The 22,309-nt window shown below is 45.1% G+C and overlaps 1 protein-coding gene across 1 annotated transcript in view; it reads right to left on the bottom strand.

The window, feature by feature from the left end:
• The window catches only part of LOC115195524 (ras-responsive element-binding protein 1-like), a 77,565-nt gene that overhangs the window by 53,861 nt on the left and 1,395 nt on the right, over positions 1-22,309 (bottom strand).

Raw genomic sequence — 22,309 nt, 5'->3', positions numbered from 1 at the left:
CACCATGCTGCGTGCTGCGTGCTGCGTACGCGACTTAGCTGTCTGACAGATGAAAGGCCATGCTACTGTGGAGCAGACAATAACTTAACCTACATATAAAACCCATCACAGAAGCTTGGTTTGAACTAGGCTATACAAGTGGTGCAAAACGTGATCGATACAGATGATTAGATACTGATCACTGCACGTCAAAAAACTCTCAATTCTACTTTATTAGGCCTTACACACTTGCAGGTGTGTAAAAAATAAAGTGTTATGGCTACCTGTTACAAACTGGAAAAAAAATGCATACATACATACATACATACATGCATACATACATGCATACATACATGCATGCATACATACATACATACATACATACATACATACACCTACTCTAGGGTTTTTCCTTTATTTGTACTATTTTCTACATTGTAGAATAATAGTGAAGACATCAAAACTATGAAATGACACATGGAATCATGTAGAAACCAAAAAAGTGTTAAAAAAATCCAAATATAAGTAGCCACCCTTTGCCTTGATGACAGCTTTGCACACTCTTGGCATTCTCTCAACAAGCTTCACCTGGAATGCTTTTCCAACAGTCTTGAAGGAGTTCCCACATATGCTGAGCACTTGTCGGCTGCTTTTCCTTCACTCTGCAGTCCAACTCATCCCAATTGAGTTGAGGTCGGGTGATTGTGGAGGCCAGGTCATCAGATGCAGCACTCCATCACTCTCCTTCTTGGTCAAATAGTCCTTACACAGCCTGGAGGTGTGTTGGGTCATTGTCCTGTTGAAAAACAAATGATAGTGGGACTAAGTGCAAACCAGATGGGTTGGTATATCACTGCAGAATGCTGTGGTATCCATGCTGGTTAATTGCCGTGAATTCTAAATAAAACCTCACAGTGTCACCAGCAAAGCACCCCCACACCGCCTCCTCCATGCTTCACGGTGGGAACCACACATGCGGAGATCATCCGTTCACCTACTCTGCGTCTCACAAAGACATGGTGGTTGGAACCAAAAATCTCAAATTTGGAATCATCAGACCAAAAGGACAGATTTCCACCAGTCTAATGTCCTTTGCTCGTGTTTCTTGGCCCAAGCAAGTCTCTTCTTCTTATTGGTGTCCTTTAGTAGTGGTTTCTTTGTAGTAATTCAACCATGAAGGCCTGATTCACACAGTCTCCTCTGAACAGTTGATGTTGAGATGTGTCTGTTACTTGAACTCTGTGAAGCATTTATTTGGGCTGCAATTTTTTTTAATGAACTTGTTTTCTGCAGCAGAGGTAACTCTGGGTATTTCATTCCTGTGGTGTTTCTCATGAGAGCCAGTTTCATCATAGGGCTTGATGGTTTTTGTGACTGCACTTGAAGAAACTTTGAAAGTTCTTGAAATTTTCCGCATTGACTGACCATGTCTTAAAGTAATGATGGACTGTTGTTTCGCTTTGCTTATTTGAGCTGTTCTTGCCATAATATGGACTTGGTCTTTTAGCAAATAGAGCTATCTTCTGTATACCCCCTACCTTGTCACAACACAACTGATTGGCTCAAACGCATTAAGAAGGAAAGAAATACCACAGATTAACTTTAAACAAGACACACCTTTTAATTGAAATGCATTCCAGGTGACTACCTCATGAATCTGGTTGAGAAAATGCCAAGTGTGCAAAGCTGTCATCACAACACAGGGTGGCTATTTTGAAGAATCTCAAATATAAAATATATTTTGATTTGTTTAACACTTTTTTGGTTGCTACATGATTCCATATGTGTTATTTCATAGTTTTGATGTCTTCACTATTATTCTACAATGTAGAAAATAGTCCAAATAAAGAAAAACCCTTGAATGAGTAGGAGTGTCCAAACTTTTGACTGGTACTGTATATATAATTTTAAAAAGAGCAGTCTTAACAGTGCTAATTGAGAGAGATACAAGCACGTAAACTGAGCTGTCCAGTTATCAGCTTGTTACTGGTTGGAGGTTTATCACTTTGTTTCATCAGCAGGCAGAACAAAGCCCTCACTAAACTGGTAGCCTCTGTTGCTTATGGCTAGCCTAATTAGCACACTAAGACACTTTAAACCCATGGGGGGACCTATGGGCACATAGAACTTCTGCTAGTAAGTAAGTAGCCTAAAATAGCTTTATTTTATGCAAGATAGGCAATTCTTCTAAACTGCATACTGGTATATTTTTATTATGTAGAGAACAGTCTTGTGAAGAAAATATAAACTTTACAGGATGAGGATGGGGAGTAGAACTAGAGCCAGTGACAATGGTGTGTGTGTGTGTGTGTGTGTGTGTGTGTGTGTGTGTGTGTGTGTGTGTGTGTGTAAGAATGCTGCTGTGCTGCTCTCATAGCCGGTTGACAGGCACAGACAAGTGCTAAAGCCTGGAGGTTTGAGAGCAGAGCAGTTGGCACAGGGAGATATCACTTTTTGCCTGCTCTACACGACAGCATCCCCGCTATATCAGTTACAGCAGGGAAAGGTTAAGATAAAAGCAGAGAGAGGGGGCGAAGAGGGGGGGTGGATAGAGCTAGAGAGACAGCTAGAGAGAAAGAGGAGGAAGAGAGAGAGAGAGAAAGAGAAAGGAGAAAGAGAGAGAAAGAGGGTGTGGGGGGGGAACAGACAGATGCAAAAAGGAAGATGGAGGCCGAGAAAAGGGAAGTGAGAGAGAAAGGGAGGTGAAAGAGATGAATGGCTTTGCAGTGCACAGCCCACTAAGAGAAGAGGTGGAGGCAGGGAGGGAGGATCATCTGGACAAACTAGACGAGCCGGTTTCCTCCATTATGGTTTAGAGAGGAAGAGAGCCCCCATGTCTGTTTCCATCAGCTCTCTGCTGCCACCAGAGCGGAGAAGCTAGCTGCTCATTGGCTCTCCAGTCAAGTCTAACCCATGCTACAGGATAAGCCATGCCTCGCTCTGGTCTAAGCATCCTTGTAGAGACAAACAGTGCACCCAACCACCATCATGTTGACTACTTTGGAGAGATTGCTTTCTCCAATGAGCAAGACAGTTCTAATGATTGTTTTGTTTTTTTCAGAAAAAAAATGTCAAAAAGTTTGGTATATGTTGCTTATTTGTGACTTGCCCTCAGCTAAATAAGCTACGTAAATCAAACTTGTCGATCAGCATCATGAGGAATTGAGTAGGGAATGTTTTTCCATTGTTTTTTTTCACTCAGTTCCAATAAGTCTAAGTCATTTGAATACTTTTTCAGAGCAAAAATGACAGCAATGCAAAAAATTGAAGTCATCTGACCAACCAGCACACGTGTCAAACGTGTGACAATTCCTAATGTGGTCTTGAGTTCCTTGTGTGTGTGTGTTTTTATATCAGAGAAAAAGTTGACGGCAGCTGAGCTCTTTAAACTTCCTTCTATACAACACCAGCGAGAAACAACTTGATCGCTGTGATTTCAGGTTCCCCTTTTCTCCTCAAAGCTGAGAACGCACAGAGATGCAACTTTACAAACAAAGTCTCATGAACTGTGAGAAGACTGATCAATTTGACTCCTGAAAAGAGAGTTGTGAAACCCACTGAGAAACTGGTGGGTAGAGATCGCAGTTCTCCTGAGGTAAAAAGAGTCTCTCTCAGGATGTCTCACATTTCAACCTAAAACTCATTATGAAAGCGTGACAGACTGCATGTTCATCTGCTACCATTCTGCCTCCAGCCCAGATCGTAAGATTATTTTATAACTTCCCATATATAAATATTCACTTAGCCAATGGTGGAATGCTAAAATGATGGATAAAAGTATGGTTGATAAAAGCACGGGGAAACGTACCATACAGTATATTCTAGGCTTTGTATCAAAAGCTATGAGAGTTGGGCCTCCCGAGTGGCAAAGCGGTCAAAAAGCAGTGCTAGAGGCATTACCACAGACCCGGGTTCATTCCCGGGCTGTGCCACAACCGGCCGTGGCCAGGGATCCCATAGGTTTGCGCACAATTGGCCCAAATAGGTGCCCTTCTTTGCGAGGTATTGGAAAACCGAGGCATTGGTTAAACACTATTATTGCAACTTATGTGACTTAAGAACATTTTTTACTTCTGAACTTATTTAGGTTTGCCATAAGAAAGGGGTTGAATGCTTATCGACTCAAGACATTATAATTTTTTATTAATTTGTATAAAAAAAGAAATATTCTAAAAACATAATTCCACTTTGACATTATGGGTTACTGTGTGTAGCCCAGTGGCACAATCTCAATTTAATCCATTTTAAATTCAGGCTGTAACACAACAAAACGTGGAAAAACTCAAGGGGTGTGAATACTTTCTAAAGGCACTGTAGACCATTTCACTAACACAAAAACAGACGATAAGCCACTGGATGCTTCAGAGGAAAGCTGTCAAGCTGCCCAGCAGCACAAACACACTTCACAGATCAAGGGTGGCATAGTAGGGTTTGGAAACAAGGGTCCTTGGCAACACAGGGGCTCAGCTGTCAGCCAGCCACAGGTGCCTGCGACAGCCAGGGACTTTTGGGGGCCTTCCTCTCCTCCAGGAGAAAAGACAGGGCTTTATTCAAGCCCTAAATGGGACATATGCTGCCTTGGCTGGGACAGTGGCTGGGACTGGAGGTCTGCTGCAAGGCCACTCTGGGGAGTGAGTGTTGACTCTCCAGAGTGGAGTCTAGTTTGACAGGCTCACATGAGCCTGGTTTTTATATAACTAGGCAAGTCAGTTAAGAACCAATTCTTATTTACAATGACAGCCTACCCCGGCCAAACCCTAACGACGTTGGGCCAATTGTGCGCCGCCCTATGGGACTCCCAATCACGGCCAGATGTGATACAGCCTGGATTCGAACCAGGGACTGTAGTGACACCTCTTGCACTGAGATGCAGTGCCTTAGACCGCTGCGCCACTCGGGAGCCCAGGGTGGGGGTGGGGTGGGGGTGGGGTGGGGGGCATGATAGGCTCATATTTCAGCCACATCTTCAGTAGTGGAAAATATGTAGGGAGAGATAACGTCAACCAGATTATCCTACATTATTCTACTACTCTATTGACAAAGCAGTAGGCTACCACTGCTAGTTTAACACACTCATATACAAAAATACTTTTAGGCCTATATAAAATAAGTGAATGTAAGTTAGGCTATATTGACATCACACACAAAGACACCCCCCCCCCCCCCCCCCCACACACACACACACACACGACACAAACACAGAGACATTGTGGTGGGTGCCAGTTACATAGAGTGAGAGTGCAGATGTAGATTGTGTCCTGACAGATCCCATGCAGCCCCACTGACAGCTGCGTGAACCAACGAACCACACCGACCAGATAGCTGGCTGCAATGTACTGTATGTGCCCTTAATGCCACATACACATAACAGCTACACTACAGTTACACGCTAATGCTCATTTAAACATTCCTACAAATAAAAGTGATGGAGAAAAAAAGGGACTGATTACTTCCCAAAGAGATAACTTTTGAGTTCCTTTGCTGTGTATGTGTGTGTGTGTACTTGTGTTGCCTTAGCCTATACCTTTATCAAAGGGGACATGAAGCAAGGTCTTCTCTGAAGGCCAGATAGATGTAGGGGAGAGTTGGCTTGACATCCCCAACAGGCTGAGAATAAATAGCCCCTGCTAGCAAGCTACTTATTTGGCACGTCTCTCCGCCATGAGTAAATCACAGCGGTGAGCAGAAAGGGTACGCTTTTAACCCCCCCTCCTTTGTTGTTATGTTCATCCCCCAGTCCTTTATTTACCAGACCCTTTTATGTAGGGAAACGGAGACCCATCCATCTTTCTCTGTATACTACCTATCCTGTTCTGCTCATTTGTCCTCTCTGGCAACCGTTCCCCTTCCCCCAAACACACACGCACCTTTACAGTACACTTTGGGGCCGGTGAGAAACTGTAGGTCTGTGGTAAAGATGAGTCTAGCTCTTACTTGTACTTCAAGTTCCACAACTTTATGTGTTTCATCAATACAAAAAGTGTACGTCCCCATTATCAGTCACATGGGTCTCTCTCTCTCCACACAGAGGACACAGTGGACCTGGACTGCTCTCCACTGACAGTTGTCTATCTGTGCAACAAATGGCACATTCATTCAGGGGCGGCAGTGACAGCACCACTCCATAAATTCTGGGGCGTGCGCGCACGCACACACACACACACACACACAGCACCTCCAACAACAGAGCCTGCTGTGTTGATGCTGCTCTGCTCCATCCACTTTATGTGCAGCTCTTAAAAAGGCCTGTTAAGTTCAAGTCAGTTAATAGTCTAGTTTACCAACAGGCATTGACTACCGTATCAGTATTCCAAGCCAATGAACAGCAGAACAGCCTTTAAAAGCACTTTGTTTACTAAGGCTGTATGGGATGGTCTGCTCCTATTTGCATATGGGGCATCCTCCAGTTTTAATTTCGATTCACCCGAATTAGGCCATGATGCCCAACTCGACGCCAACCCACAACATTTGTTGCTGAGGTTTACACATACGGTCCAGGACACCTTGTATCCACATGAAGCCAAGCACCAATAACTAGAAGCCTCCTAGTTAGATTCTTTATAAAATGGTGGCATGCCAGCAGTTGAGGAACATAACATCTTGGGGGAGGAATGAAGTGAAAAGAGATGGGCTCAGTTCAACAACATCCCCAGTGTTACAACAATGCACTTGGGTGTGTCGCTGTCTTTCGCAAACCCTCACAGTCTTTCAGCACTTGTGTGTGTGTGTGTATATGTATGTATGTATGTATGTATGTATGTATGTATGTATGTATGTATGTATGTATGTATGTATATATATATATATATATATATATGTGTGTGTGTGTGAGTGTAGGTTGTGGGGGGGGCTGCCTTCAGGCCTACAAGCTCATACACGCCCTACCTGCCTAAGCCTGGACTTACCCAACACACCAAGTCCCTCAGACAAGACTTACACCCTCGTCACACGGATTAGCCCATCCTACATGAAAACTTGTGTGCAAAGGCATACCACAAAAAAGCAAAAAGCCCACCCAAAGCATCTCCCAACCCATGTAGTCATCTGAACTGCTTGTGTCAGATCTTAAAAAGCAGACAATTATTTCAGCCATTCAGTCAGTCATTACAGACAGTAGTGTTCATGTTACTATAGAGCAGTGTACACAGTGAACATACACATCTGGGATGAGTTTGGTCTACTTGTTTGTCAGATGTAAAAAGTATGCCACTTCAGACATTCGCAGTAAGTCATTTCGCACAATAACTGCTTGAAATGCAGCGAGTGATATGTGAGTGAAATGTTTTTACGCTACTTGGTCTTTTGTGTTTAAAATGCTGTATCCCTATGAGTCTGGGATGCTCTTTTAACTGGAGCATGAAGCATCATCAGCTTGTGAGGCTGTCGGTCTGTGTTCCACCATGTCTGATGAGGAGACAGAGCAGGACAAACCACTGGAGGGGGTGGGGGTTCTCCCAGCAGAGGAACCACAGCCCAGGTCGGGAGGATAGGCCTCTTCACCACTCTCACCATAATGGAGCTCTTTGTACAGCCAAGAAGAATACACCCTTCATCTGGGCTGGGGACTGAGGCGCACGCGCGCACACACACACACACACACACACACACACACAATTTGTGGCTGTCAAGACCATTTCTTCCCTCCTCCTTGTAGAGGACTGCCTCTCTCTGTGTGTGTGTGTGTGTGTGTGTCTGCCAACATTTAGCAAAGTGTAAAACTAGATGGATCAGTTCAGCAGAGGCACCACCAGGTATTGTCTGTATCTGTCCTTCTACACCTCCCCCCCATCCCCTCCCCCCTAACCCCCATCCTCCAACCCCTCCCCCCTAACCCCCATCCTCCTCCCCCTTCTTTGGCTTCTTGATTTTAGATGACCTAACACTGTAAAGTGAGGATGCAGGCCAAAGTACAAGGCCAGACAACATCGGCCAACTATTTGCCGTCACCAGCTCGCACTCACCCACTGAGCCGCCCAGTGCCTAAGCCCCTCCTACCCACATGGGCACCGGCCCCCTTGCTCTCTGCCTCAGGCCAATCAGGTACTCCGCGGCCAGCTGTTTGCCTGAGCCGCACGTGTGAATGACAGCGAGCGGGGGTAGGAGGGGGCTCTCACAACTTCTAGCAACGGGGGTGGGGGGTATACATGGCGCCCCCGGGGGTATATGACCGGCCGTGCAGCACAGCACCGCTCGGCTACACTGAAACAACTCACACAGCAGCAGCATCACATCATGTCTTGCCTGTCTTTCTTCCTCCCCCCCTCCTCCACCCCCCCTTCTCCTCCACTACTACTCCCCCTCGCCACCTCTCCTACTACTCCCCCCCTCCACCACTCATATCCCTCCACTACTCCCCCCCTCCTCCACCCCCCCTCTCCTCCACTACACTACTCCTACCCCTCCACCACTCATATCCCTCCACTACTCCCCCCCTCCTCCACCCCCCCTCTCCTCCACTACACTACTCCTACCCCTCCACCACTCATATCCCTCCACTACCCCCCCCCTCCTCCACCCCCCCTCTCCTCCACTACACTACTCCTACCCCTCCACCACTCATATCCCTCCACTACTCCCCCCCTCCTCCACCCCCCCTCTCCTCCACTACACTACTCCTACCCCTCATATCCCTCCACTACTCCTCTCTGAAATAAGAGTCACATTGTGTTTTTTTCCCCCTCTTCCTGCAGTGCTGGGATCTCACTACATGGATTCTCTGCCTGCCTTACTGCCTGGGGAAATGGGCTCCTACAAGGGAGTGATTCATCTAGAGGGTGGGGTGGGAGGTGGAGATGCTGGAACTTCACATAGAGCAGTTTTTTTTGGGGGGGGGGCACATAAATAAACTGCCATCTTATGGTAATGTACACCCATCCAATAATTGTCATAAAAAAATATGTTTTTAAAAAGTACTTGTGATCATCTACGGTCTAGAATTGTGATTCTTAAGATGGAGTCAGCCTTGACAAGAAAGAAAGCAAGAAAAACAGACAAGCGATGAATAATTTTCTGAAAGCATGACAAATACACCCACCAGCACACAATGCGTAGAACTATTAGAGCCTGTGGCCCAAACAGAGGGACCCCTACAGCCCAGAGGGGTCAGAGCATCAGAGGCTGGTCACAATGAGCCCTGGTCTTCTGCCCAGTGTTGTGTGGGGAAATAAAAGACATGTAACATTTCAGCTGACTGAGTGTAAAGACCTAATTTACATCCTCATTGTCCAGCTCGATGTTTGCCCAAGTTAGGCAGTGATGGAGCCTGTTGCATGTCAGACATTATTGAGTGGTAGAGCAGGATGGGTGACCGAGCAGAGCAAAATCTGGGAGGTTGAAAGATGGGCTACTTTCAGGGCTTGAAAGTGTTCAAAGTCAACCCCCCCAACACACTATGGGAGGAGGAGAATGGAGCAGTAAGGAACAGTTACAAAGACAGCAAGCTTGTTTCTGCTTTCCATGTTTAATAGTAATGCTAGACATGCTAGCATCTAGGAGGCTCCTGCTCTGATACCTGCCTCAAGGCTCCGAGCAAAGTGTCTCCTCGTCGAGCACAAGGCCTGATAAAGAAAAAGTGAATGTTTACTGGGATAGAAGTGCTGGCTTAGGGAGTGCCTGAAGGATAAGCTTTGACTAGATTTTGATTATTCTCTTTGTTAACTACTTCTTTCTGAACCAGTTTATTTCCCCTCACCTTCTGACAACAATTCCCCTAATGATGCACACAAGTGCTAATCATATTATGAAAACCTGAAAAACATCCACAAGCCACCATTTCCTGTTCAGATAGTCCAAAAGATTTTGCAGTCTTGTGGGATGACCCATTTCCTCATCAAAGAATGACATGAGGAGAAATAAGTCTTCTTTTCCCCCTCAGAGTTCTATTTATCCCTGACATTGTCCCGCCATCTCAAAATGTCTCTGGTGGCATGCTATTCTGACTAGTCAGGCCTAGGCTAAAGGCATCACAACCAGCACACACTTATAAACTCACAAAAAAAAGAAACGTCTTCTCACTGTCAACTGCGTTTATTTTCAGCAAACTTAACATGTGTAAATATTTGTATGAACATAAGATTCAACAACTGAGACATAAACTGAACAAGTTCCACAGACATGTGACTAACAGAAATTGAATAATGTGTCCCTGAACAAAGGGGGGGAATCAAAAACAAAAGTAACAGTCAGTATCTGGTGTGGCCACCAGCTGCATTAAGTACTGCAGTGCACCTTCTCCTCATGGACTGTACCGGATTTGCCCGTTCTTGCTGTGAGATGTTACCCCACTCTTCCACCAAGGCACCTGCAAGTTCCCGGACATTTCTGGGTGAAATGGCCCTAGCCCTCACCCTCCGATCCAACAGGTCCCAGACGTGCTCAATGGGATTGAGATCCGGGCTCTTCGCTGGCCATGGCAAAACACTGACATTCCTGTATTGTAGGAAATCACGCACAGAACGAGCAGTTTTCCTGGTGGCATTATCATGCTGACACACCGCCCCAGACCATGACGGACCCTCCACCTCCAAATCGATCCCGCTCCAAAGTACAGGCCTCGGTGTAACGCTCATTCCTTCGACGATAAACGCAAATCGACCATCACCCCTGGTGAGACAAAGCCACGACTCGTCAACGAAGAGCACTTTTTGCCAGTCCTGTCTGGTCCAGCGACGGTGGGTTTGTGCCCATAGACGTTGTTGCCTGGTGAGGACCTGCCTTATAACAGGCCTACAAGCCCTCAGTCCAGCCTCTCTCAGCCAATTGAGGACAGTCTGAGCACAAATGGAGGGATTGTGCATTCCTGGTGTAACTCGGGCAGTTGTTGTTGCCATCCTGTATTGTCCCGCAGGTGTGATGTTCGGATGTACTGATCCTGTGCAGGTGTTGTTACACGTGGTCTGCCACTGCGAGGACAATCAGCTGTCCGTCCTGTCTCCCCGTCTTAGGCGTCTCACAGTACGGACATTGCAATTTATTGCCCTGGCCACATCTGCAGTCCTCATGCCTCCTTGCAGCATGCCTAAGGCACATTCACGCAGATGAGCAGGGACCCTGGGCATCTTTCTTTTGGTGTTTTTCAGAGTCAGTAGAAAGGCCTCTTTAGTGTCCTAAGTTTTCATAATTGTGAACTTAATTGCCTACCGTCTGTAAGCTGTTAGTGTCTTAATGACCGTTCCACAGGTGCATGTTCATTAATTGTTTATGGTTCATTGAACAAGCATGGGAAACAGTCTTTAAACCCTTTACAATGAAGATCTGTGAAGTTATTTGGATTTTTACTAATTATCTTTGAAAGACATGGTCCTGAAAAAGGGACGTTTCTTTTTTTGCTGAGTTAAGAATATGAAAACGTTGCACTGACAGAATTAAGTAGTCTTAATCTTGACAAATGACACACCAATGCTAAGTCCCAGCAACTACAACAACAAAACATATCAATGACTGAACAAACCAAATGACGGTACAGACGTATTCCAAGACAATTCCTTAGAGCCTTTAAATTGTCAGCATGCGAGTCTATCTTTACTCAGACAATCTCCATTAGGATCATTAGATGGCTCAATGAGCATAACACTCCCGTCTCCAGGGCCATAACACTCCCGTCTCCGGGGCCATAACACTCCCGTCTCCGGGGCCATAACACTCCCGTCTCCGGGGCCATAACACTCCCGTCTCCGGGGCCATAACACTCCCGTCTCCGGGGCCATAACACTCCCGTCTCCGGGGCCATAACACTCCCGTCTCCGGGGCCATAACACTCCCGTCTCCGGGGCCATAACACTCCCGTCTCCGGGGCCATAACACTCCCGTCTCCGGGGCCATAACACTCCCGTCTCCGGGGCCATAACACTCCCGTCTCCGGGGCCATAACACTCCCGTCTCCGGGGCCATAACACTCCCGTCTCCGGGGCCATAACACTCCCGTCTCCGGGGCCTTGCTACACTGTTACAGTCTTCAACACTGAGGGGGCTGACTGAGTCATTGCATCACAAGCTTGGTGACCTTGCTCTGAAAAGATAAGGAAGTGGAGACATATCTGGACATAACGGACCTGAAATGGCATCATCTTCCAGAGACGGTGTTGATTGAGACCGCCTTGATGACTCAGAGGACTGAGAAAGTTTGGTGGTTTCACAGTTCACATTTCTGCAGTATTTGGCGACAAATAACAAGCAAAGCGTTTGTCAGTAGACATGGAGGGATGAATGATGGACAAAGACGAAACTGGCCAACTACTGTTCAATACCTAGTGAAGGAGCAAGAGCTAGGAGGGAGTGCACTCATCTCAGTGGAAAGTAGTTAGCTACATAAAGGGGTCAAAGTCTCCTCTTTTGTCCCAATGCAGCTGCTCTTTCGAAGGAAAGCCTTAACCTGGTTTTCAACTGGGCACCAATGCCTGCGGGAAAGCTGTGAAAGATGTTTAATGTTCTCCTTGGACGGGGTTTATGATTCCACTTTGGTGAACTTTGGTACCTGGGGGGAGGGGGAAGAGAGCAGAGAGGAGGAGAGCTGGCTGACATGCTGGTCTGACTGGCTGGTTAATTATAATTCCTCTTTGAAGGAGGTGCCGCAAACTCGCACCAAGCCGAGGATGCTGGGAAGAGCGCAGCTCAGGAGAGTGATGGGGGGTGGGGGAGGATGATATAGGGTCTTTGCTGGTGATACTTGGATCGGAAGGGGGGGCTAAAAAAGTTGCACTAGGCCTACGTCATTATACAGTTATCTCAGAGCTGTTCAGTTCGGAGAGAAAACATTTCCCTGGATGGTTGAAACAGCAGAAGTGGTCCTGTGTTTCTGTCTGTCTGTGTGTGTACACCTTCCGTGAGATGGGTGTGTGGCCTATATATCACCAGTGTTGTCTGGGCAGGGTTTAAGCTTTTAAGGTAGGTCCCTCCATTGTGTGGGAGCGAGCTGCTCCTGTTGTGGGGGGTGGAGGGAGAAGAGGCCAGGTTTCAACCCAGAGAAAGGACCGCGTTTCTGCCTTTGTGTGCCCTGCCTCCAGGGCATGTCAGAAGAGAGCCTATCCCATCAATTCTACTCCCAGTGTGTGGTGGTGGTGGGGTGTAGTGTTAACTTCAGATCAACGGAGTGAACACACCTATCCCACCCCCTCACCTCTCTTATCCATCCCCCCACTAAGCACCCCTCTCCCCCTCTTTGCATTCCTCCTCTCCAGCTCTTCTCAGGACGGAGGAAGTGTTTTGGAAACAGTGCGCATCTTTATCCATTGTCCAATCATAATCAAAAGCTGTCTCGAAACAAATAGTTCAATCTCATTAGCAAATTTTTTTTTTTTGCGACACCGTTTTCATTCTGTGATGTGAGACAGAAGCAGGCAGGGAGGGGTTGAGTTATAACCAGTGTCATCCTCAATCCTTGGGCGTGGAACGACATGATACAGAGTTACGTGTGTAGCCGACGTCACAGAGATTACCCCATCTTGTCTGTGTGGTTTGTCTGTCTCACGGCTGATGATGAGAGCATGTCTAATAACCAGAGAGAACTTTTAACAGAAAACTCAAACTCAAAACAGAGTTCCTCCTGTCAGTAAGAATGAAAGTTCTTGTGTTTTCCTCGAAATTTGTTTCTCTCATGAAAATGTTAGGAAAAAAATAGTCAATTTATGTAGGACTAGGCTAGTTCAAAACTACTTGCTGTAAGCGCTGAATCATTTCAAAACAGGAAGAAAAAAACAGTAACACCAAGCAGTCATACTCTGCCCCCCCCGTCTCCTCCTACACGAAAGCCTCTCCCATCCCATAATCCCTGTCCCCTCCCCCACCCAGCAGTGCAAAGGGATGCTCTCAGGTGTGTGATGTGAGTGAAGGTGTGTGTGTGTGGGGGGATGTGGGTGAAGGTGTGTGTGTGGGGGGGTGTGAGTAAAGGTGTGTGGGGGGGGTGAGTGAAGGTGTGTGGCGCTAACTTCCTTTCAAGACCAAGGAGGAGCAACAAGCAACAAGTCTGGGGGCATGTGCTCCGGTCTCGATGGAGACGAGGTGTGCCGTCTGTTTGTAAAACAAACAAATGGTACCTTTTCAACTGATGAAGGGGAAGACGGCTAGTGTGTGTGTGAGAGAGAGAGAGAGAATGGGACAAGGAAGTGGCAGCTCAGTGTTTCTTCCAAGGACGCCGTTTTGAAGAGGCATTACGCAGAGCTAGCCTAGCAGGATTAATAGGGATTACCAACGTGGAGTTGGGTTTAACAATTACAATGCAAAGGAAATGTGAATATTGCCCTGGATTTCAATTGTTTATCCTTTATTCCAGAAAGCAGGGTATACAGAAAAACATAACGAAGTTAGCCTAAACCTCCAAACGGTGAGTTAAAAGTAACACGACTCAGATGCACGTCGAAATGCTCCACCATAGTTATGCACAAGGAAGGAAAATATAAAACTGCAGGAAATAGATTGGGTGTACATTCAGTCAGAAGCCTCTGAAAGCTATATTAGCACGTCTGCACCATATTAGCAGTCACCTCTGACCCCACTGGCATCTTTTCCCAGCATGCAGCGCTCAGGTGGGCTGTCATTAGGGCAGCTCTTCCTTCAATATTTATCGTCTCTGTGCAGCTGACTGACTGTCTGAGACACACAGACTAACAGAGCCTTTTCTCGATTACAACTAGCAGATACAGCCTATAATCATCCATTCATTTGACTACATTTCTCAAGACATTTATTTACGTTCTAAAGACACCACACAATGTTAGGTAGTATAAAAAACTATTTGCCTGAAACATTATGTCCAAATTCAAAAACTTTGATTGCAGTAATCTGGCTGTGTTGATGATAAAGTATGTTATATTTGCATGTTCTCTCATCTCTTCCCGTCTCTCACACACACACAAAACTGGTTGGACGATGCGGTTGCCGTACGCACTTTTTTTCCCCTCTCCCTCTGTCTCTGTCTCTCACTCTGTTCCTCCCAATGACGTATATAAACCCTGGATTGCTGATGCAATCTATTGGCCATTGAGGCTTTGAAGCCACCGGTCGGCCATATTGGCACTCCCCAGTAGGAGCAATCGTCCATAGGAATGAAAGGAATTCTACAGTATTTAAGTATTTTGTTGTTGTAGTGGGGACAGTAACATTAGTACTCTAAAAAAATACTTTAAGGAATATATTATTTCATTTTTTTTAATGTTTAGCTCACATAATATCATTTATAAGTATGCATTAAAGTTGTCTGTAATAGAATAAACTTGTCAAAAACAAATTTAAACATTTATAAAATGCATTTATATAGCTTCCAAAATCTTTTTTTACAATGGAGTAGGAGTACCAAGATGGCTGCGCAGTGGCTTCAATACAGCGCCCTCTGTCAGTCATCCAGGGTTTACACACATCATTGGTTCCTCCTTCCCTCCCCTGCTTAGCTCCAGTGAGCAACAAGTGCTGCCTGTGAGTACCACCCCTCCCCCCCCCCAACCTCCAGAAGCTATCGCAAATCCTCAGCCTGCGAGCAACTGCCAGCTGACAAAACTGTTTAGTCAGCAAGAAAGATGGAGGGAGGGAGGGAGCGATGTGGGGCTGGAGGAGAGAGAAAGGTAAAGACAGAGCGAGGAGGCAGAAAGGGAGAGAGAGGGAGGGACAGCGCAAGAGCTGGAGACATTCTTACTGCGCACTCTCCATTTAGCCTCCCTTTTCCTCTCCATCACTCTCTCTACAGTGTTAACCCTTTCCTCTCCGAGACAGCCGACACAGAGAGATGGCTATTCGTGGAGGGGGAAAGACAATCCACTTTGTGGTAAGAGTATTTTTAGGGTTATTTTGCAGGTAAATAGGAGTCAATGGACTAGAACTCAATTAAAGAATTGTAAACAAAACAACAAGACTTTAAACTTTATTTCTCAGCCGTAAGACAGAGCTAGCTGCTTGGAAACGGGCTGACTTAGGAGAAGGGGACAACACTGGAGAGCAGACCCATTGTTGTTCCACTTCCTCCATCTCTTCCCCCACCACTTCGAAAAGGAGGCAGTTTAACTTCCTGTCTCCCCCATGCTTCACCCCAGGTCCTGCTGCAGCCTCCATTTTCATTTTTTCTACCCCTTTCCTCCTCCTCCACCCTCCTCCTTGTGGCATTCTTTCACATCAGTGACACAGCCGTCGAGCTAGACTTTGAACCCACAGTAAATACCTGCTTTATTTGCAGCCTGTGCTGGAGGTTGAAGACTAGGTGGTGGCCGGTGGTTGGGAAGGGTGTGTGTATGTTTGTGGTGTATACGTGTGTGTGTGTGGGGGGGGGGGGGGGGGGGGGTAGTGACAGCTCGGAGCTGGGCAGAGGGATAAAGAACACGTAGGGCTCTGCACTGAGACAGGGCAGACATCACCCCAATGCAGGGCTCCCTCCCTCCCTCCTTCTCTCCCTCCCTCCCTGCAGCTTATCAGTTAGACCCTGGACACACCCTGTGAGATGGATGACTTGGCCAATATTAACAACACACTTTTGTGGATCGACGAGAGAGAGGAGAACTATTGGACAACCAAGGTGCTACTTGGTTGTAAAGGCAAGGGTTGCTAGTAAAATAGGTCACCTAGTACCTGTAACAACAAATAAAGGCATCCATCCATTCGTCAACAACAAAAATGGTAATGTTCACCAACGTAGGATGGATGGTATGGATTTTCTAGTAGTGGCTTGGAGTAGTCAGCAATGAATTCATCCAAATGTTTACAGAATCCAGCGATGTGATGCAATAGTACCTCGAGAGACGGGCCCCATAAACATTAGGACCTACTTTGCACATTATCTGTACAGCCAAGTATCGCCTAGAAAAAAAGACTGATATTAATCTAGATTTGGGACTTCTACCACAAATGTGTAACTGTGCCTACAAATATCACCAAGCCTCACCACTAGGCCTATATTTACACTGGGGCCTAGACCACAGGCAGAGTATAGCAGGGCTAACTAAGGACTCACCCCAGGGACATGTTGTAATGTCTACTGTAAGGTCCCTCCGTGAGTGTTTGTTAGTTGCAGCTTACATTCACACACCTGTGAAAGAAGTCCATTCCCTACTCAGTCCCAATGAAAACATCCCTTTAAAAAGCGGCCTATGTGCACACAATGGAAGCACCGACACCGTCCTACTTAGCTGTTTTGTCCACTTCTCAAATTTCTGTCATGTCACTTGGCTGTGTTACCGCATCCCCACATACCTGGAGCCTCCCCAACGTTCCCTAATTCCATCAATAATGTTGGGTATGTAACATATGAGGTGCAATACAGTGCATTGTCATATTTAAACAAGTTGTCAATGATTAGTAACAACTGCATCAAGGCGTAAAATGTATGAACTTAGCCATTTCCCGAAATCGCAAAGTAAACACGTTATGAATTACTTCAATTTGCAATGTAGCAGTTACGAGTACCCTACATTTGAGAAATTCCTGAGCAAAGAAGGTTTAAGAGGAGGAGGGGCGTTGTGGGGAGGGGCGTTGTGGCACAGTGAGGCCCAACCCTAGATTCCATTTTGGAAACCATCTTCCTCAGGTTCCCTCTTTCCTTCCTCCTCCTGCACCTACAAGTAAGTCCCTGTGTCCCCTCCATGCCCCACTGGCCAGCCAGGAGATGGAACTTAATCTTATCTAAAAAAGGCGGGTTAAAAATAGCTCTAGGAGCCAAAGGGCCAACCCATTTGTACCCTTGGGGAAACCACGACCCATCTCCACCAGGAAGAGAGAGAAAAAGTGTCTTAATACCACAACTTTTCTCATTTTGACCGTGTCTTCCGGGTGGTTCGACCCATACATCCCTCTCCTATTCCATTGATTTAGCCTCAGAGAACAACAGGTTAACAGCTAAATGAGAGAAGAGAAAGAATGAGGGGGGGGGGGGGGGCAGCACGGACCTAATACCAATGCCCTGCATTGTTGAAGGGACTTGACTGTCGGCTTGCCATCAGGGGACATTGTGTTTAAGTAGGTGTCTTTGGGGGTATGGGTGGGTTATTATTAGGTTAAATGGTGGGCTAATGAGAGCATAAGGGACCCGATTGGAGGGGAGGGGGGTTGAAGGCTCTTAAATACCTCTCTTAGAGGGAGCTCACAGCATCCTCGTCTGGCCCGAACCTCATTGGGAGGAATGTTGACCAGCGGACTTGGTTTTTTGTCAAAGAATATATAAATGATTGTCCTTTTAGCTTATCCAAACTCCTAATTACTTGTGTTATCGTTTCAGTGATGCTACAAAATCCATGGTTCACATCTGGATATTATCGAGTGTTTAGTTGGACTAATCATTCCCTTGAGTGGCCTATTTATTTAAATTATTTAACCAGCCCATATACACTAAGTGTACAAAACATTAAGGATACGTTCCTAATTTTGACTTGCACCCCCCACTTTTACCCTTAGAATAGCCTCAATTCATCAGGGTGTGGACTTCGCAAGGTGTCAAAAACGTTCTTAAGGGATGCTGGCCCTTGTTGACTCCAATGCTTCCCACAGTTGTGTCAAATTGGCTGGATGTCCTTTGGGTGGTGGACCATTCTTAATACACACAGGAAACTGTTCAGTGTAAAAAACAAAACAGCAGCGTTGCAGTTCTTGACACAAACCTGTGGGCCTGGCACCAACTACCATAGAGCCTCACAGCGGAGGTGCCATAATACCCATAAAACCTAGAGGTCAAAACAGGGAAATGGTTCCAATAGTTTTTTCACCATTCATTTATCCAATAGGGAATTTTAGAAACTCTTAAAATAAGGGCGGTGTTTTGTGCAGGCTTACCCTGGCGTGACATTTTGATAACCATGTAAATCTCTCTCAGACAAGGTGACGTTTATCAATATAATCGGCTCCATTTACTCTCAGATCCGAAAATGCTAATAAGCGTCAAAGTAGACATCAAGAAAAACTACAAATCCCTGCATGTCATTTCTAGCTGACATCTTTACTAAAAAGGTATTGTGTCAATTTAAAACATGCACAAGGCAGTTCATAGTATTGTCAATTTAAAATAAATGTAGCCAATTTACTCATTACTAAATTTAGCTAACATTAGACAGTTAATCCAGAGATTCTTACCTTTTGCTTCGGTCTCATCCAGATCATCATAGCATTTGTAGTTCTTTATGATCGCCACATTAGCAGCTAATTAGCATTTCATTTTTGGGGGGTAAATAGAGGTGAATATATTGATAAAAGTCACCTTGTCCTAGAGAGATTTACACAGTTAATCAAAACGTCACGCCAGGGTAAACCTACGCGAAACACAGCCCTTATTTTAAGTGTTTCTGAAATCCCCCATGGGAAAAAATGAATGGTGGAAAAACTATTGGAACCATTTCCTTGTTTGACAGCTAGGTTTTATGGGCATTATGACCTCATGTGGATCCCAGGAAGAGTAGCTAATGGGGATCCTAATAAATGCCATACCACACTGTGGTACTCTATACCCTGTTCAAAGGCACTTAAATCTGTTGTCTTGCCCATTCACCCTCTGAATGGCACACATACACAATCCATGTCTCAATTTAACCTGTCTCCTTCCCTTCATCAACACTGATTGGATATAACAAGTGACATCAATAAGGGATCATAGACTAACCAGGTGAATTCAGGTAGAAGCTATCTCATGGAAAGAGCAGGTGTCCTTCATGTTTTGTACACTCTGTGTATAATGACATTGTTATTATTAGGACCATCTAGGCCGAAGACAAAACAAACATTTCTACATTAAAGCCTATCACATCAAATATGCCTTTGGCCTTCTGGCATGTGTAACTACCTACAACTGGTCAACATCACATAAAATCAAACATTATTGCGCTCTATGCATCCCACATCAAGGATTTTTTTTTTTTTTTTTAACTGTTCAAACTGACTTGCCTCCAGACTCCTTGGCTAAACTGAGACCCATAGCTAGTCTATTTTGTCAACAGGCAAGGGTCATGAGTACCAATAATGCAGTGGATTTGGAGACCTTGTGGAGGGTGGAGAGCTGAGGACATACAAAGGGACCTCCTCTTTTAAAGTGTGATTCCACATCGATCATTCATCAACTACAGTTTTAGTCGGAAGTTTACATACACCTTAGCCAAATACATTTAAACTCAGTTAATAATTCCAGACATTTAATCCTAGTAAAAATGCCCTGTCGTAGGTCAGTTAGGATCACCACTTTATTTTAAGAATGCGAAATGTCAGAATAATAGTAGAGAGAATTATTTCTTTCAGCTTTTATTTCTTTCATCACATTCCCAGTGGGTCAGAAGTTTACATACACTCAATTAGTATTTGGTAGCATTGCCTTTAAATTGTTTAACTTGGGTCAAATGTTTTGGGTAGCCTTCCACAAGTTCCCACAATAAGTTGGGTGAATTTTGTCCCATTACTCCTGAGAGCTGGTGTAACTGAGTCAGGTTTGTAGGCCTCCTTGCTCACACACGCTTTCTCAGTTCTGCCCACAGATTTTCTATGGGATTGAGGTCAGGGCTTTGTGATGGCCACTCCAATACCTTGACTTTGTTGTCCTTAAGCCATTTTGCCACAACTTTGGAAGTATGCTTGGGGTCATTGTCCATTTCGAAGACCCATTTGCGACCAAGCTTTAAATTCCTATCTGATGTCTTGAGATGTTGCTTCAATATATCCACATAATTTTCCTCTCTCATGATGCCATCTATTTTGTGTCTGGCTTTTTATGGCAGTTTTGGAGCAGTGGCTTCTTCCTTGCTGAGCGGCCTTTCAGGTTATGTCGATATAGGTCTCATTTTACTGTGGATATAGATACTTTTGTACCGGTTTCCTCCAGCATCTTCTCAAGGTCCTTTGCTGTTGTTCTGGGATTGATTAGCACTTTTTGCACAAAGTACGTTCATCTCTAGGAGACAGAATGCGTCTCCTTCCTGAGCGGAATGACTGCTGCATGGTCCCATGGTGTTTATACTTGCATACTATTGTTTGTACAGATGAACGTGGTACCTTCAGGCGTCTGGGAATTGCTCCCAAGGATGAACCAGACTTGTGGAGGTCTACAATTTTTTATCTGAGGTCTTGGCTGATTTCTTTTGATTTTCCCATGATGTCAAGCAAAGAGGCACTGAGTTTGAAGGTAGGCCTAGAAATACGTCCACAGGTACACCTCCAATTGACTCAAATTATGTCAATTAGCCTATCACAAACTTCTAAAGCCATGACATCATTTTCTGGAATTTTACAAGCTGTTTAAAGGCACAGTCAACTTAGTGTATGTAAACTTCTGACCCACTGGAATTGTGATACAGTGAATTATAAGTGAAATAATCTGTCTGTAAACAATTGTTGGAAAAATTACTTGTGTCATGCACAAAGTAGATGTCCTAACCGACTTGCCAAAACTATAGTTTGTTAGCAAGAAAATTGTGGAGTGGTTGAAAAACGAGTTTTAATGACTCCAACCTAAGTGTATGTAAACTTCCCACTTCAACTGTATCTCCAGGCTCAGAATTCAATAGAAAATAGTTAGTATAGAATAAATGTATTGATCATTTATTCAAATCACACCATCTATATAACTTCCTCCAAAAAGAACATGATAATTTATGAGGGATGATTACATTATTTATTTTTAAACCAACTGTCTTCTTGACAGTGCAAAAGCATTCTCCTCTGATCTAGTCTGCCATTTTATTTACATGGCCTTGCTTCAGTATGACTGCAGGGCCTAAACCAGGACAGACTCATCTTTCTCTACCACAGAAAAACTACTTTTAAAAACCAAAGTTATGTCTCTAGCCTATATCAGGCTTTCCTCAATTCACTTCAAGCAATTAAGTCAACTGAGCATCCTGCTTACTACCCCCACCCCCACCATTATCTCCATCGTCCCCTCGTGTTGCCTTGAGGTGTTAGTTTCATCACACATTCAACTAAACTATTCACACTTCAGTATTTCTTCAACTGAAATAAACCCACCATCTTTGATAGAGAGTCTAGATTTGGATGGCGAGTTTCCCTACAGCAAAATGAGCGCGTTTGATCCCGCTGTCGTCGTGGGCCTACTCGACTACAGTGTAGAATTTCGTAATGGAATGCGAACTGCTCATCCGGATCAGCACTCTCCTCCCTGTCTTCTTCCAAGTGGTCAGAGAGCTCGAGAGAAGAGGAACATCGACCACTGAGCGCTCCAAAAACCGTGTTGCTTCTATTTTCAACCACCAACAAAACAGTAGGCAATGCAAATATCAACAGGTAATTTCTCTATCACCAGAGAACTTTTTGCAAACAGAGAAACACAGTAGAGACAAAGTTACACTTTTACCCAATGCGGTTATATGCGCACAGTAGTCGACGAGAGCAAGGGACGTATGACAAAAAATGCCTAGCAACCATTATCTAA

The sequence above is a fragment of the Salmo trutta genome, chromosome 6, assembly GCF_901001165.1.
Source record: "Salmo trutta chromosome 6, fSalTru1.1, whole genome shotgun sequence".
Taxonomy (NCBI): Eukaryota; Metazoa; Chordata; class Actinopteri; order Salmoniformes; family Salmonidae; genus Salmo; species Salmo trutta.
Note: the sequence above shows the minus strand (reverse complement) of the source record. Positions and strands in the feature narration are given on the sequence as shown.